The sequence below is a fragment of the Rhincodon typus genome, chromosome 1, assembly GCF_021869965.1.
Source record: "Rhincodon typus isolate 14 chromosome 1, sRhiTyp1.1, whole genome shotgun sequence".
Lineage (NCBI taxonomy): Eukaryota > Metazoa > Chordata > Chondrichthyes > Orectolobiformes > Rhincodontidae > Rhincodon > Rhincodon typus.
In genome coordinates, this window is record NC_063332.1 from 115,427,686 (window position 1) to 115,442,948 (window position 15,263).

A 15,263-nucleotide genomic window follows, 5' to 3' on the forward strand; every position below is an offset into this window, starting at 1 on the left:
CATAAAGGTGAACGTGATATCTTATTAGACCGCCAAATCATGCCAGTACAACAAATGTTTATGAAAAATGAAAAGTGAAGTTTTGACATTTATGAAATCTATGGACTGAAATATGTTACCATCAATCTTAACCATGTTGCATTGATAGAGTGAAAATTATTGCATATATTTAAACACACATAATGTCATCTTTAACATACGTCCAAAATGATTAAATAAATAATTTAATTCCCCAATGCAGTTATGACATCTATTTATAATACAAAAGAATTATTTAGATATACTCTAGGGATAAGAAAAGGACAGATCTTAGCCCAATTGATTAACACCATACCAGTCTCATCACTGTATTTGACAAATTGAAAGGAATCATCAATACCACCATAAAATTATACCAATAACCTGTACACTCATACTGTCATTCAACTCCTCAATCATCAAAGCCTTGATAATCTCAAATAAATGGCAAAGGTGATGAGAATAACTTCTCTCAGCATCAAAGCAATCTTCCTTCTGATTCATAAAGTTCTGTTTTCAAGTACTACACAAGAGATTTAAGGATATAAACTGTTCCCTGGCTACATCCCTATCCATCCACCATTTCGCAATGGTCCCCTCTGTCTCAGCTCCTGCTCTCTCTCTGCCCGGGTTCATCCTTGGATACTTGATCTCTCCAGGTTGCCACTCTTCCTGGGCTTCAGCCAAGGATAGGCCAACTCTGCAATGAGAAGCAGGAACACCCAATCTAATGGATTTGATAGCATAGATAGAAACTGTTTCCTTAGATGAGCGAATCCAGAACAAGGAGACATCATCTCTCAGATCTACTTTTAAATTTATGGCGGGAAGAATTACTTCACATAAAGATTTGGAGAAATCGTAACCCCAGCCTTCAAAATGTGTTTGAATTAAGTCAAATGAGAATTGGAAAACTGAGATTAATGTACCTTTGAAAGTCAAGGGCACTCAGGGCTATGGAAACAAGGCAGGTCAATGCACTTAAATAACATACTTAATTGATGAAATACGGTCAGAGGGATAAATGTCTCTTTTTATTCATATGTTCCTGACACTGGGCGGTCCACCTATGTAGGATTCAGGAGTGATGGCAGTGAGGTTAAAAGGAGCAGTGGGTGCACAGAGGTCCCAGAAGCAGACAGACCTGTAATAAACCTCTGTGGGACTGGGGAGCAGCAGCAATGAGATTAAAAGAAGCAGAGAGTGTGGAGAGGACCTACAGCAGGCAGGATCCCACAAGCAGACAGATCGGGGATAGTTATCTGGGATTGAAGAACAGCAATGTTAAAAGGAACAGTGAGAGCAGTGTGATCCTACAAGCAGGCTGACCTCCAGGAGAGCCACTTCAACAAGATCAAACTGTGCTGTCACAGGAGAGCAAGTAAGTAATCAGTGGGTAGTTCTCTCTTGTCTCCTATGACTGAGTATTGATTTAAGCTTAGCCTGTAAGTACAGCTTAAAAACTTTACATAGACAATTGATATTTTGGAACTGCAAGATTAAATTTCTCCTCTTAATAGAGTTAAGGGATTCTGGTTGTTTGACAAAAAATCAGAATAAGATTTTTCTTGTCTATATTTAAGTTGGAGTAAGAGTCTGATCAAAAGAAGGGTCCATGTTCTATTTAGATACGATATGCCTGGAGATGGGGAATTGAAAAGCATGACTTCAAAGGTAGTAATTTCTGGATTACTCCCAGTGATGCGCAATGTTGAGTATAGGAATAGAGGGATAGAGCAAAACTTGGCTGAAAGATGAGCAGGATTTTTAGCTCAACATTCATTGCTATAAAGTATTCAGATGAGATAAAAGCAGTGATACAATAGTGGTAGCAATATTAAATCCAAGAATCAGTTATAACAGGGATGGTATATTGGATGGATCATGAAATGAGGTTATATTGGTGGAAGCAAAAGTAAAAGCACAAAAAGGGCAAACATGATGCTGGGTCTGTGCTATAAGTCCCCAACAAGTCAAACAGCAAAGAGCAACAGAAGATCAAAAATCTAATCAAATTTAAGAGAAGTGTTAGAATAATAAGGCATTAAACTAACTACTCAACTATTAGCTTGGATAGTTGTCGTGTGCAAGATAGTGAGGGAGTAAAATTCTTACATTGCACTCAAGAGAATAATTTTGGTCAGTACATAAAAAGCCTATAAAAAAAAGGAGTCAGTTCTGGGCCTAATATTTGGAAATGAGTCTAGGCAGGTTCAAAGTATATCAGAAGAAGAAAATTTGGGAGATAATGATTATAACTCAGTTTTAGGATACTTATGGAAAGGGATAAGGATGGAAAATAATAATGCTGGAAATAAAAGTTCTAAACTGGGGAAAGGTTAATTTTACTAAGAAAAGATAGTTTTGCTCAAGTGGCCTAGGAACAGTGACTAGCTAGTAAAATTGCCATTTGGAACTCTTAGGCACCTGAGAAATGGGCTCTGTATCATCCAGTTCTTCAGTCACTATCTTTTCACCTGAGGATTCTGAGTTTTCATACACTCTTGTCAGTGCTTTTCCCAGTTGCACTGTCAATGTGCATTCTGTAATTGTTTGTATTATTGACAGTTTTTATTGGCTAAAGAAGCCGGATTTGAAATTCATGTTTCACGATGAATATGCCAAAATGCTTGGCATACATATGTGTTGAATGCAGTTTTATTCAGAGTCGGTGTATTTAATCACTTCCTTTTCTCTTCCAACACAGTCACATGTGTAACTCCAGGCAAAAAGAGATGTAGCAGCCTGGATGTTCTGCTAGTTAATGGCAGGGTGCTTGTTGTATTGGGCTAGTGGGAAGTTTCATGCATAATGTATTAAAATATATTGTTCACAAAGGAGTTCATATGAGACATTTCTTTTTACTGTTTATGCTTTAGTGCATGGTGCACTGCTGTGCTGGTAATGATGACTGCTGTAGCACTAATTACCTTGATAGCCTCTTTGCAGTTCTTTGTCAGAATAATGAACTCTTATGACTGCACTTAGACTACAACCATTGTGCCGGTATGAAGTTCCTTGGCACATGAATTGAATGTTGTATTGTAAAACCAAAATAATGACTCTAACTAACTCAAGTATAAATATTTTTGAGCTATGGGCCAAGTGCTTGAAAATAGGATTAGAATAGTTAGCTGTTTGTTTTTGACAGTGATGGTCTCGATTGGCCAAATCAAGTGCTGTAAACCCCTATGACTCTAATTCTGCATATGATTCTGTTTTTGACCAAAATTTCACACAATTCTGCAAAATTGCAGGTAGATGTTTACATTTCCATACCAGTAATATATATTTGGAGTTGCATCTCTTACCTCTTGGTTGAAAATAAAATTAAATACTGTCCTTAACTATCTTACATTTCTTGGTGCTACAAGCTATGTTTGAGTTCTCTCTACGTATTTTCTGTATTCTGCAATTCTCACAATCTTTCTAATGTAGTGAAATTTTACAATGTCTGATGACTGAATAAAATAATAATTTTATTAGCTAATTTCTGCCTATTGCTGCAAATTCAGTAAAAGATTGTAGTAGTTCTTTCCAGATTTGGCATTGGACTGTTAGATTGACTTCCAAATGTGCTGGAGGTTTTCAATACTGTATAGAAACAAGTTTATGACATTATAATTATGTTTAGCACACTGATTTTTTCCTACCTTTACAGAAATGTCTTGCTATTTAGTTGGAAAAGAATGTCGAATAGAATATCCTTTATTGTCACATGTATTCAATGCAAAATACAGTGAAAGTGTGTACTGTCGCCTGTACATTGGCATCATTTGCATTAACTTAGAATAAAGTAAAACAAAGATAACTTAAAGACAGTCCAACTGTTCCTTCTGTGCTGCTACAGCAGACCACTGCCAGTGTCCTGCTCTGGGCTTCCCAGCCCATGCCATGCCGCTGAGAATGTCCCGCTCAAGGCTTTCCAACCGAGGTACAATTTGCCAGATACAAAATAACTTACTCATTTCAGTTCACACTTGATGGGCTGAAGGACCTCTTCAGTGCTGCATAACTGGCTGACTCCATGACTCATTTGTTACATTTGCTTCAGCAAAGCCCAGCTTCCACTAAATTGCAATTTTCACGTTACATGATTTTTCTTTGAAGAAATCTTTTTGCATAATACATAAAATGACATATTGTACCAAGCAGAAGTTAATATTTATGCTCCTAAATAAAGGCACATCTTTTTGAAATGCTTTTGTTGCCTCAGTAACTGGGTTCATTCTCATGACTGGCGTTGCATATATGTGCAGGTAACTGTTCAACTGATGTAGTAAATGGTACTCTTCTGGATCCTCTATCTAAATAAAGCAGGGGTTCCTTTAAATGAGGAATTTCCTTGTTGCATCTACTACAAACGTCCTTCCTGCCCATCTGATCACAGACAGTAATTGTCAAATTCACAAATGCCTAATAATTGGAACTTCATACTCAAATTATTGTCATACCTAATCATGTGTTATGAAAATATTTTGTGCCGAACAAACAATCTCTTTAATTATTTCTTCCATCTAACTATTAAACACATCTGTTTTGTTCCATCAGTCCTCAAAGCATAAAGTTATTCTTTCATCTCTAATATGATTGAATGTGAGTGAAATGAATCTCGCAAATTGAAGCATTTGGAATAAAGCATGAATACTATAGCAATAGATGACAGAATTTTTTTTAAAGAAACCTGGCTGCTATATTTCATCCATTTGGAACACTTTAATCAAGACACAACATAATGGGTATAGAAGACAATCTACGAACATCTGTGTTTAGAAGCAGCAATTGGCTCCTCAGCCCTTCTAGGTCTGGTCTTCAATAGGATCATGGCTGATCCAAGTACTTCTTACTTGTGGTAACATTATCATCTTGCTTTTCAAAAATCTATCTACCTCAGCCTTGAAAGTACTCAAAACCTCTGCTTCCACCACTTTTTAAGGAAGGGAATTTCAACATTCACCATCCTTTGTGAGAGTCAAAGAAATTCCTCATACTAGTCTCAAATAGATGACTCCTGATTTTTTTTTTCAAAACTGACTTCCAGTTCTAGATTCTCTCACTACAGGAAACATCCTTTCAAAATCCACCCTGTCAAGATCCTTCAGGATGTTATATATTTTAAACTAAGTCCTTTGGATTAAAGTCCTTTGGATACAAGCCTTGCCTGTCCACCCTTTCCTCATAACCTGTCCAACTAGGTATTGGTCCAGTAAACCTACTTTGAAATGTTTACAAATGTATTTGCATTCCTCCTTAAATATAGCACCTAATATGTACACAGTACTCCATAGGTGGTCTCAATGATTTCATGTATAGCTGTAGCATAACCTCCCTACTTTTGTATTTAATTTCCTTCATAATAAACAATAACATTTTCTTATTTCTCTTATTTACTTGCTTTACCTGTATACTAACGTTTTGCAAATCTTGTACAAGGACATTCAGATCGCCCCATATCTCAGAGCCATGAAATCTCTCACTGTTTGGATTTTTTTTATTCTCCTTCCAAAATGGATAATTTCACATTTTTCCACATTACACTTCATTTATCAGATGATTTGTCAATTCACTTAACCCATCTATATCACTTTGTAGCCCACTTATGTCCTCTTCACAATTAATTTTCCTATGTATCATTCTGCTGTTAACAATTTCAGCAAAAATATTTTTGGTCCTTTACTCCAAATGATTTATAGTATTTTATAAAAGTTGAAAATCTAGTGCTGATTCCTGTTGTATCCACTCATTATATCACACTAACCAAAAACTAATCCATTTATACCTACTTATCGTTTCCAGCAAGCTCACCAATCTACTGTCTGTTATATGCCACACCAGGAACTGGTATTTTCTGCAGTAGCCTTTGATGTAGCATTTTATCAAAGGTCTTTTGGAAATCTAAGTACAGTACATATGCACCAGTTCCTCATTATCCACAGCACATGAAGAACTTCTTTAAAGAACTCCAATAAATTGGTTAGACTTGATTTTCCTTTCACAAAAGCGTGTTTAGTCTGCCCGATTAACTCCAATTTTTCTAGCTCCCTGCTATGACATCTCTAATAATAGCTTGTTACATTTTGCTTATTACAGATGTTAAGCTAACTGGCTCCTTGTCTCCTTTACCATTTGACTAAAGAAATATTTTCTGTTTTTTTTTTCAGTCTAATGGAGCATTTCCTAAATCCAGATAACTTTGAGAAATTAAATCCACTATGTCAGTTTCATAATTAGCTATTCGCTTTAAGACCCTTGAATTAAGTCCATCAGAACCCAAAGGATTTGTCAACCTACATCTCCAACAATTTGTTCAGCACCACTCCTCAAGTGATTACAATTTTCTTGCGTTTCTCTGCCCCTTTCATTCCAGGTTTACAGTTATTTCTGGGATGTTACTTGCTGAGGTTGTACTAAATCAGTAGAGATAGGAAGACAGAAATATAGGCAAATCTCAGAAAATTATAAAAATAATAGGGTAATAATGGGGTAGGGGATTTCAACTTTCCCAATATTAACTGGGACAGACAGTGCAAAAGGCACAAAGGGGATCGAAGTCTTAAAATGCATCCAGGAGAGCCCTTTAAGAAAGGATGTAGAAAGCCCTACAAGAGAGGGGTGATGTTGGACCTAATTTTAAGGAAAGAAGCCAGGCAATTGGTCGTTGTTACAGTTGGTAACCATTTCAGTGATGGTGACCATTATTCAGTAAAATTGAATGTAATTATGGAAAAGGACATGGATGGACCAGAATTAAAGGTTCTGATTTGGCGAGAAGGTTGATGTTAATAAGATAATACAGGGTCGGGCCAAAGTGGATTGGGAACAGATTCTGGCAGGAAAATCCATATAGAAGCAGTGGGAAGCATTCAAACATTCAAAAAGATAACAATGAGAGTGCAGAGCCAACATATTCCTGTAAAAGTGAAGCGTAGGACCAAGTGTTGAGAACCCTGAATGTGCTGGAATGTATAATGAATAAAAATGAAGTTATAGTAGATGGTAAGAACTGCCGATGCTGGAGTCAGAGATAACATAGTGTGGAGCCGGAGGAGCACAGGAGGCTAGGAAGGATCAGGGGAGCAGGACAGTTGACCTTTCAGGTTGGGACTCTTCTTCAGAGATGTACTTGAGGAGTATATAAAGTGCAGGGGGTTGCTTCAAAAAAAATTATGAGAGCAAGGAAGAAGAAAAGACACTGGCGGATAAAATTAAAGAAAATCCAACAATGTTTTATGAGCATTTTAGGTCAACAGAATAACAAGGGAAAGAGTAGGGCCCACAGTGACCGAAGTGGCAATGTGTGGGGAGCTGAATGACATAGCTGAGGTTTTAAATGAATATTTTGTTTCTGTATTCACTATGGAGAAGGTCAATGTAGACATAAAATTCCAGTAGGGTTCTGTGATTTACTTAAACGAATTAGCTTTGAGAGGAGGTATTAAAGAGTTTTAGGAGGCTTGAAAGTGGATAAATCCCCAAGCCCAGATGGGATGTATCCCAGACAACTGTGGGAGGCAAGGGAGGAGATTGCAGGAGCTCTGAAATTAATTTTCAAATCTTAACAGCCATTATTTTCTCATTATCACCAAGAAAGGTGATACAGATAAATGAGGAAACTATAGGCAAGTGAGTCTAACAACTCTGATAGAGAAACTATTGCAAAAAAAGTTCTGAAGGATAAAATTGATGCCCACTTGGGCAGACAAGGTTTAACCAAAGATAATTAGAATGGATTGTAAGGGGGAGATCATACATGATAAATTTGATTGAATTTTGCAAGGAGGTGACTAGATATGTAGACGAGGGTCGGTGCAATTGATTTATTTTACATGGACTTCAGAAGGGTTTTTAACAAGGTGTCACATGGCAGACTGGTTAAAAAGCTAAAATCATTGGATCCAGCGCAATTTGACAAATTGGATCTAAAATTGGCTGAGTGGCAACAAGCAGAGGGTAGTGGTTGAAGGGTATATTTATGACTGGAAGTTTGCGCACAGTAGCATACTGTGGGTTTAGTGCTTGTTGTCTTGCTGTTGTTGTGCATATTAATTATTTAGACATGAATGTAGGAGGTATGATTAGTAAGTTTGAAGTTGAATCAAAAATTGGTGGTATGGTAAATAGTAAGGAGAAAACCTTAGACTACAGAGCAAAATAATTGGCCTGGTCAGATGGGCTGAACAAAGACTAATGGAATTTAATTCCAAATATGTGAGGTGATGCATTTTGAGAGGCCTAACAAGGTAAGGGAGTAGATGTTGAATGTAGGACTCTAGGATATACAGCAGATCGGAGAGACAGGTGTGCATTTCCATAGATCCTGAAAGACAGCAGGGCCGGTGGATAAAATGGTTGAGAAGTCACATGTAATACTTGCCTTTATTCGTCAAGGCATTGAACATGAGAGCAAGGAGGTTATGATGGAGCTGCATATAATGCATGTTAGGCCACTGCAGGAGTACTGTGTGTAGTTTTGGTCATCACATTATAGGAAGGATGTGATTGCACTAGACAGAGATGTGATTCACCAGATTGTTGCCTGGGCTGGAGTGATTCAGCAATGAAGAGACTCTAGATAGGTTGGGGATTTTTTATCTTCAGACGAGGCTGAGGGGGAACTTGTACAAAGTTCTGAGGAATGGACAGCGTAGATAGGGAATTTTCTTCCCCATAGTAGAGGGGTCAGTAACCAGGGGGGCACAATTTTAGGGTACAGAGCGGGAGGCTTAGAGGGAATTTGAGGAAAATGCTTTTCACTGAGAGAATTCTGGATACCTTGTACTCACTGCTGATGTAGTGGTAGAGGCAGGAAATCTCAAGACATTTAAGAATAATTTAGATGAACATTTGAAATGCCGTAGCATGTGAACAAAGTGCTAGTAAATGGGAGTAGAATGGATGGATGTTTGATGACCAGTGTGGGTATGATGGGTTAAAGGGCTTCTTTCCATGGTGTTAAAAACTCTTTGACTCTATTTTTACTAATTCTGAAATATCCTCTTAAACTTTCTGCTGCTGCATCTCTATTGACCCATTCTTTATCCAATTTTACAGTTCACTTTCGCTCCTTACGCAATTTTTTTTCCTTCTCCTGCCTGGCCTTCATCAAGCCTAACTGAATCCTTCCCATCTCATTGTAAGTGCCTCTTCAGCTCTGAGCTAATGTTCTGAACGCTGGCGCCTTATAGGCAACATAGCAATTTGGACTATTAGCTTTGAAGTACAGTGTCAAACATCTCAATATACTGTCCTTATTTCCACCACATTGCATTTTGCTCCTGCTACTTTGACAGCTTCCTGTACACGGGGCCATAGTTACCTCATCTTCCTTGCTGCCATCAATCTCGTCCAAACAAACCATGAGAATCTCAATAATGTTGGGGAATCGCAAAGGCTAAGCCTCCTGCTCTCCTGCTGTCTGGGTCACCTGATCTGCCTCAGCTGCACGGATGTTATAGTGAACAAGTACAAAACATCCAGGACATTTTCAGCCTCCTTCATGTCGATAAGTATTTGAAGATCAGCCTCCAGCTCATAAAATTGAGCCAAAGTTCCTGCAGCAGCGAGACATCCTCCAGCTTGTTTGCCTTACATCCCACCAGCATCCAGCAGGATCCTCATCTTGTAGTCACCACACATCACGTGCCTACCATTTTCATTGCATTCATTTATTTCTTACTTAGTTAATGTGCAATCAATAAAACTTACTACTCCCAATTAACTTTATTACTGTTAGTAAAGTCTATTAAAACTAATAAAGCTTTGCAATTACTGATTAATTACCTGACTTGTGACAGATAAATGAGCAAAATACTCAGCAGCTTACCACTACCATAAGACATCTCGTGTTAATTTTTGTCTGGATGTGGTCAACTTACAGTGAACTGTTTGCATTGCTTGGGTGCTCCTCTCTTGGTCTTGATCTTGGTCTGTTCCCCTGTCAGGCAGTTTTTGAGGTCTCAGGCTGTTCCCCTCTTACACTGTTTGTGGATGCTTAGGCCAATGCCCTCTCACATTGGTTTCAATTTCTTTTGTTAGTTGTGTTTGTTTGATACACTTCTCTGACCTGGTAATAAATCAGTAACAGTACTGCTTAAGAATTGTCAAATGTTGTTTACACTGATCCAGTTGGTAGATATTAATCTATTAGAATTTGTAAGGAAATAAATTCATACTTTAACAAACCATTGCCACAACAATTGGTTCCTTGGAAACACTTCCTTGAATTGGCATCTCCTGTATTTCCATCAGATCTTAAATAACACCAACTTGCTTCACTGAAGCAGGATGGACATTTTAACAATAGTTAACGTAAACCAGGAGGATTGAAATTCAAGGTTTGTCATGGGGATACATATTAGAAGAAAACTCTAGCTTTTAGGCATCATCTCATCAAGCATTAAGCAGCTTCAACAGAAAACAGCAGTCAATATACTTTTGGGGAAATGCAATCTGCACAAAGTTTAAATTTACAACCTTCATTTTAATGAAATGGCATGTTTGAAGCTAAATCCTATTAAAGATTTATCTTGAAGAAATGTACTTGGACTACTGCAGTGATTAATTTACTTTATAAAATATCCTTTTCCAATGCTAAAGACTGCACTGACTAATCTGTTGTCAAAAAGTGTGCGTTATTGCACTTTGGTATATTTTTCTTTCATTTTCCAATGGATTTTAATGATATTTGTATGCACCCTTTTTATCAAAAAAAAAGACTGACAATGGTGCAGTTATTCAGATGAAATCTGCAGCTTAAGGCAAAACATTAATGTTAATGCTCTGAAGAAATAAGACAGTCGAAACCAAACGTCAATTATTCCTTCTAACTTAGTATGGCAATGGTGTTCAAGTTCAAACATCACCATTAGTTTTATAAACTGATGCACTAAAAGAATAATAACTGCATCATTTAATTTATGAATGATTGAATAAGTCAAATAGTAAAACCACTCCGTTTTTTTCTGCTACTATAGAATTTATGTACGTTTAATTTTCAGTCAGCTAAGCCTTACTATGAATCTAAAATCACTTACCACGTAAACTATTAAAAGACAAATGATTTCCTATAAGCCAGTAAATCTGAATGCTGAAGATTATGCTCATGTATGCATCTTTAAAAAATGCCCTGGAGGAGTCTACTTTGAAATCGACAAGTATGAACATTTATTACCAAAAATAACAGTGAAGCCAACAACAAATCATTGCAGATGCACAAATCAAATAGCAACTTCCAGTGAGTGAAGTGCATTAGCATGAAAAGAACAAATTTGCCAAAGCTGTGCAAAACCATTTCCATATTTAAGAGTTCTGAACAATATAATGTTTCTGTGGTTTTCTCAGGGATATTGACTAAAGCTGCTGCAAGTCATTTGAACGTGTTCATTTTCATTTACATGCCCTTTCAAGACATAATTGGTCATAACTGTTGCCAAACCACCTCCCTGACAAGTTGAGATGATCTTTTATAAATAAAGTGTCTCATTCCTTCAGCTTTTAATCGCTTTTGGAGATTTCAAAGATCATTTAGGACTGAATCTTCCCATACTTTGGCTGTGTCATTTTCTTTAAGTTTTATGGAGTGTTTCTCTCCATGAGGTCCAGCATATTTTCTTGCATGTTCATCCCAAACTCACTACCATGTCCACATCATTGGCCCTCTTCTATTTAAACCTAATTATCTTACTCACTGTAACTGGAATAATGCACCACTTCCAGGGTATCCAGTCCAAAGGTGTGCGAGTTAGGTGGATTGGCCATGATGAATTACCCACAGTCTTCAGGGATGTGTAGATTAGGTGGATTAGCCATGTGAAATGCAGAATTACAGGGATAGCATAGGGGTGTGGGTCTGAGTGGAATGCTCTTCAGAGGGTTGGTGTGGACTTGTTAGGCCGAATGACCTGTTTCCATATTGTAGGAATTCTATGCATTCTATGGATCCCTGTCACTGGCTTCATATGAAAAAGGTTGTTGTGAATCCAGTTAAGCCCTGGCAGTCTGGAGCTGGCCTGAGCGCATTCTCCGTGGACATGGCAAATAAGGGGAAATTGGTTCAATGGTTTCAGGACCTGGAGCTCCTGGGGGGTTGGTGCAGAGGAGGGACATCCTTATCCATCAAGACAGACAGAGGTGGCCACTATATTGGACCCTACCAGCTTGGTTCTGAGGTCACTACCCAGATCAGTACGATCTCCACTATCTGGAGAAACACCCAGCAATTCAAAAAGACGGTCAATGACTGTTATGGTTCCATGAAGCTAAGTACCGGCATCTGGTTTCTGTGACCTTACACTCACTCCACTTCCGCTGCTGCGCCCACGTCCCTCCAACGCTCATGTTTTACCACTCCCATCACCAACTGCAAGATCTTCTTCCAATTATTCTCATCCACCTCAAACCCTAACACTCCTAATGCTCTCTGTTGTGCCTCTTCACTCACCCAGGACATTTCACACCTTTGCCCCACGTGCAGCATCACTAACAGCTCTGCACCTTCCATCTTACTCAATTCATCTCTTTCGCTCATTCCAGGATTACATGGCTTATAACAGGGCTGAAACAGCCAGGGCAGGAGGTGGGCTGCTGAATATTCCTCTCCTCATCCTCCCTGAGGAGAGGATCTTAGAACTTACAACTGCTCCTGTGGAGACACAGAAATCTCCAAGCCCCAGTGTCCAAGTAAGAAGCATTGTTCATGCTGGGCTACTATTCCATTACCTTCATTGTAAGTTCTTCGTGACTATGCCACTTCTAATCCTTGGTGATGAGATCATGGATGTCCACAATGGCAAAGGTTTGAGAGGACTGCTCTGAGTGACATGCCATCTTCCAACTCTGCAGTAGGGAGCATGGATGCCTCAGAAGGAGCATTGGCAAGGCTACCCCTCTCTGCTCAGATACTAACACCTCGGTGGCATTTTATCTTGATTAGCATTGGGAGCACCAGCTGGTGAACACTTCATTACCACTTCTGTCAGCTGGTTGAGGAAGAAATGCCCCAATTTGCTACCACTCAGAGTTCTAGCTCCTGCTCAGCTCCAAGTTGGAGAGTGCGGCATAGTGCCAACCATTAGCAACCTCATGCAAATGCATTGGCAAAACACAGAGTAACTGGTAGATTGGCTGCAGGCAATCGGCAACATGACACAAAGTCTCCAGGACTGTAGCAACACCACTGGGACTCTGCGTCTTCAGGCAGGTGATCCATGGATATGTTGGCAGCATCGATAAGGAACTAGATTCACCAGTCTCAGATTCTGCTCGATATGTGCACAGATTTGCATTCCAGCACTCCAGCCATTAATGCTCAGGACCAATGCCAACATTTCATTTCCATTCTCTATTACCTGTTGAATCTATATGTTCGATTCTTGCTTTGTACAAAATGACCCTCAACTCTATTTGTGCTGCAACTTTCTGCAGTCTTTTTCCAGTTAAATAATATTCAGCTCCTGTTCTTCCTGTCAAATTGCATAATGTCACATGGCTCCATATTATATTCCATTTACCATACTAGCTCATGAAGGTCATCATAAATCAGCAACCTTGTAAAGACACTCATGTATCTCAGTTATAATGTGACTAGCTATTACATATTATGTAATAAACCTGTTCTATTGTCAGGACTAAGACTACTTACTGCCAATGACTTTGTGCAAGCATCCTTCCCATTTGGTGCTAGTAAATTTGAGTAATAATACCAACAAGAAGGATTGATGGCATCCAAGGCATCTCAGATGGTTCGGCTGGTCATGTCTTCAACATATACCATGAGGTTACAGCTGCTATCTTGTACCAATATTCACTGCCAAATCTGTTTGTAATTTTGAGTATGTTTTATTTTCTTCATTTACTGTTAATTAGAACCTGGAATTCGTTTCTGTGGAATCTGAAATACAGAGGCTGAGAACTCAGGCTGTGTCCAAGTAATTGACCATGTATTGTTCACCCAGGACATGATTACATTGATGTGATGAACAGAGAAAGCTATTTTCTCACAAAGATTGGATTAAGGTGTTTTGACTACTCGTGGGTTTGATAATGAAACCAGATGTGAAACTTGCACCGGTCATTCAACTGTAGAGAAAGGTTGCAATAGCATTGAACTAATTAGCAAATTGTAGGGAATAGAATGTGATGAAAAATAGGTCAAAGTCCTTGCAGAAAAGCTTTCAGTTACCATATAAGCAAATCTGGAGATTCTCACTGATTGATTGAATTTGGGTTATGAATGAACTCAAAACACCTTAAGAACTTGCACTTGCTCCTTGTATCATGCTTACCTTTTCTATGATGAACAAAAGATTTCTGCTCCTTATTAATAACAGCCATGTAGAAACTGAAAATGTTGCTCTGAAAGCAACTGAAAGTCATTGTACACTTACCATGTTATTTTATTTCTCCATGCAATTGTAAAAAAAAAAGCTTGTAAGGCTCAGGGGCTCTTGTGGTGCTGTGATAGTGTCCCTTCTACGAGTCCAAAAAGTCTTTGTTCAAGTCCCACCTTCCCTGGAAGTGAGTCATAACATATCTGAGCTGGTTGATTAAAAAAAAATGTGAGATATATTTTAATCAATAATTTCTTTCCAGAATTGAATATGAAACTTAGGATAATCTTAGTGATGCAAGAGCATTCTTAAATAAAATTGACACTTTGTCGAAATGAATGCCATTCGAGAATGTCTGATCCAATGGGAACTCAACTGCATAATGCATGACTATTGCCATCAGTTGTGGTGTGGTATCACCCTTATCTAATAATTCTTGCTGTTCTAGATCTATTAATTTTAATATTATTTTTAAATGATGATTGCACCCTTAGCAGTGTACATCCTTGATATCTGAACCTGCTACATATCTGCACCAGGAACATATGAATGTATGAATTCGGTGTCAGAGTTGCCATTCAGTCTTATTAGGCCTGTTCTCCCATTCAAGAAGATCAATCTGATTGTAACCTCAACTTATTTTATCTTTTTCTCCTTGTTCCCTGTAATATTTGACTTACATGTTAGTCAAGAATCTATCGTCCTGTGCCCACACCTCCACTGCCTCTGTGGAAGATAGTTCCAAATACCCAAAAAGCTATGAAAGAATGAAAAGTCCTCTTCTGCTCCATCCTAAATGGGAATCCTCTTAATCTGAAAACATGTCCCCTAGTTCCAGTTTTTCCTAGAAGGGGAAACATTCTTTCACCATTACATTGTCAAGTCCTCTCAGGATCTTATATATTAAATAAGATTGAA

General features: G+C 38.3%; 1 long non-coding RNA gene across 1 annotated transcript; it reads right to left on the reverse strand.

The window, feature by feature from the left end:
* Window positions 1-610: 610 nt before the first annotated feature.
* Window positions 611-14,538, reverse strand: LOC125484954. Its single transcript, XR_007263744.1, has 3 exons — window positions 14,403-14,538; window positions 9,894-10,081; window positions 611-718 (listed from the first exon to the last, which is right to left on the reverse strand). It is a non-coding gene; the product is annotated as an uncharacterized LOC125484954 (long non-coding RNA).
* Window positions 14,539-15,263: the final 725 nt, after the last annotated feature.